Source organism: Mytilus galloprovincialis, chromosome 5 (genome assembly GCF_965363235.1).
Source record: "Mytilus galloprovincialis chromosome 5, xbMytGall1.hap1.1, whole genome shotgun sequence".
NCBI classification, from domain to species: domain Eukaryota; kingdom Metazoa; phylum Mollusca; class Bivalvia; order Mytilida; family Mytilidae; genus Mytilus; species Mytilus galloprovincialis.
In genome coordinates, this window is record NC_134842.1 from 27,373,945 (window position 1) to 27,377,505 (window position 3,561).

At 34.5% G+C, this 3,561-nt stretch overlaps 1 long non-coding RNA gene across 1 annotated transcript; it reads right to left on the minus strand.

Moving 5' to 3' along the window:
* Positions 1-660: 660 nt before the first annotated feature.
* LOC143074424 (uncharacterized) lies at positions 661-2,992 on the minus strand. The gene is made up of 2 exons (XR_012977851.1): positions 2,689-2,992; positions 661-1,233 (listed from the first exon to the last, which is right to left on the minus strand). It is a non-coding gene; the product is annotated as an uncharacterized LOC143074424 (long non-coding RNA).
* Between the last annotated feature and the right edge of the window lie 569 nt (positions 2,993-3,561).

The window sequence follows — 3,561 nt, forward strand, 5'->3', positions numbered from 1 at the left end:
TCTATATTTAGATGACATTGGATTAAAGGCACCCCATATCTCACAGCTGTATAATAGGATGGGTTTGATGGTATGATCAAAAACATGCATGCTTGTTTTGACTGAAGGATGCAAGGATAAAAAATCTTTAGATAACTTAAAATAGGCTTTTAGTGCCTTTTTATACAATTCATCTTGGGCTACTGTAAAGGAGCCAGATGCACAAAAATGTATACCCAAATATTTATATGAATTAACACACTCTAGTTTTATATCATTTAGCATAAAATCATATTAAGTGTAGTGATACGAAGTAAGTACGGAGCGGATGTGCGCTCTGCGCCGGAAATTGGTCTAAACATCATAAAAACAATACACAAAACTAAAGATTTATAGCAATATAAACACCACCAACAATCGGAAATATACTCAGGTGATCTGAAAAGGTCCTTGCTCCACTAGTGCCATCCATGGTGTTACTCGTGACTTAGACAAATGAAACATTATCTAAAGTAATCTGTGAAAAAGCCATCAACCAAATCTTAATAGCATCCCTCTATTTTTGAAGAGATGACTCAACTTTACAATTAAAATTGATTCAATACTCCATATCTCCGTATTCCATTCTTGTTAAAAGGTTACATTTACTATTATATATCTATAAATAAAATAATAAAACAATAATTTATATATGGATTTAATGGAACATTATGGATGTCAGTTTATAAAAACACGATTATACCACAAAGTACAAGATATAAGAAAAGCAAGTGACTAGTAAACTGATGGTCATCGTAATGAAATTGTAAATCCATTTCGATTCGTGTGTTTAAATCTTGTATATGAGAGCACCCATGAATGAACTCGAACTTCCGGCATCGTAGTCAAAACCGTTTCCTATGTAAGAATCACCAGTCTGTATCCACACGTGTTCATTCTTATCTACTCTACAAATAGCAGTTTTGCTGACCGATACATGTCCAACAGCCATACCGAGACTTGCATGGAGTGTTGCCTTAACAACATTGTCTACTCGTAATTCAGTACTAATGGATTTCCCACTGTAGGTAAGCATTGTCCAGGAAAATAAGTAAACGCCAGTAACAGGTGAAACAAAAACACTGTCTCCATGGTTAAAAATATCTCCATCATTGTTTAAAATACTGCTAAATTTCACAATGGAGTTTTTGTTGTAATCTACTTTAGCTGCAGGCATCTTTGCATGGAAGAAAATCGGCTTGTCCATCTTAGAATCTGAAACAAATATAGATATAAGCCGAGTTAAACCAATAATATTCCTGTGAAAAACAACTGCATACCGACATAGGAATTTTTCAGATTTCTATGAAATAGCAATGATTAATCTTGCATTATTGTCCATTCTTCAAATATCCCAATAATAAATGCACGCAAGGATTTCAGAACTTACACAACTTAACTGATTCGAAACGGGAATGTGAACCACAACAATCCATGGATACCATAACAATTGTTGCGGATATACACCTTACAACCGACCTGTATCTGACATTTGTTCAAAATCCAAACGGACACCATCACTCACCGCTGTAAACTTAAAGTGCGTGTCAGAACGAAATTCATATTATTTTCTCCAAATTAAAATTTCTTGAATTGACCGGAGTTTTGTTTGTGTTTCGAATCAAAATGGACAGAGTTTAGCCGATTCAATATTTTTTTCATGTTTTTAGTGTTATTAAGTTGTATTTTCCAGCAGTTAAGATATAAGCTTGTAACATAAATGGTAATTTTTCCTTCGAGTGAGTTATCTTCTTCTACCACAATATTTTACAATAAGAATGGTATCACGATTGTTCTGGTTTTTGTTGGTTTTTATTTTTGGAGGAGTGGGGCGCCTGATAAGATGTGGTGTAGTGTGGATTTTTAATAAATGCGGGTTTCGGTTTCAACTTGGTGAGAAAGAGAGATCATATATACATATGTAGGACTCGGAGGTGCGATGGGGACGCTGAAGTGCGATAGTTATGCTGAAATGCGATGTTCTACGCCGACGTACCTTGGACCTTTCGCTGATGTGCGATGGTCTATTAGATGCGTGAATACTAGTTTAAAATGTATATATATACAGATGTCCAATTATTATTAGAGTTTAAATTAGTTAGTATATAGAAATACCAGACATTCAATATTTTCTCCAGTTGCAGTAAAAACCATCTACCGGGTGATCTATCTCATTTGTTGTCTTCATTCACTGCAGTCATATAGATGTTTCGCTTATTTTGTTTCGTTCTGCCTAATCAAGAAGTATTTGCATTTCAAACAACTTTCACGTTTTTCAGTCATTACAATTATTTCTGGTTGTATAGGAAAATAACATTTGTATGTAGCTTATATAGTGGTCAATTTTTGAACGATTCTATGAACGACTGCTTTTTTTGTTGTCTTGGCTATTTACCAAGTACACTACATCGTAACAGTTAGGACTGGAAATGCAATGACCATTTACCATGTCGACTGTTTTAAATTATACTGGTTATATACCCTTTATGTTTTTCCACAATGTCACCATCGCACTTCAGCATGGTCAAAAACGCACTTCAGCGTCCAATCATCACACTTCAGCGTGACCATCGCTGTTCGGAGTACCATCGCGGTTCACACATATATGCACAAATAACATTATACTATACCCACAAGAAGAATAGTAGAATTTGAAATAGCAATACTTACTATGTTCGATTAGTTCTGTTGCTAAGTTCGTCAAATTTGTCCTCAAAGCATCCAACATATCAACGGTTACCAATTTACTTCCGTCCAAGGTAATGTTTTGAATTGCTTTCGTATTTTCTCCATATGATACAAGGAGTCCCAAGAGTAGAAACAGTGAACATGTATCTATCATTATGAACAGTGTCTGTATACAACGTTAACTAAACTGATTAACAAGCGACCACTCTTCTTTAAGCCTAGGGTTGTAGTATCGACAAGATCACGTGCACACACAGGGAGGCGTCTTGTGAATTGAAATATTTTTTTGAAATGCAAAACCTCTGGTAGAGTCATCGAAACAAGAAAAACATAACTATTAATTTTAGATGATGTAACTAAAGAATTATTGAGGGAAATTGTTAAAATTAAGTGTTTACGCCACATTTATCATATTAAAAAGCACTCAGAAGCAAAAATAACGACGATTTAACTTGATACTGCAATGGTAAACAGTAAAGAGTATGACCGAGATCCTTGATCTTTTCATATCTTGATCAGGTTTAAAAGAGCTACAAGTACTTACAGTTAAAAGGAATATATGTTTTAGTTAGGAAGAATACCGGTTTGTGGTTTGGCTCGTGTTGCTCGAGCAGTCTTCAGTTTTCTATATTGTGTTTTGTATATAGTTGTTTGCCTTTCTGTCTTTTTTCTTTTTTTGCTATGGCTAGTTTGAATGTTACTTCGATATCTTTCGCTTCTCTTTAAATTAAAGTTAACTCATCAAGATCCAGCAAACAAAAATTACCAAAATGGCACCCCTTTTTCGCAAACTATAAGCAAAGTTTTTGCTGTTTGTGATTGATATAAAAAGTATATGCTATAGACGAATTAAGG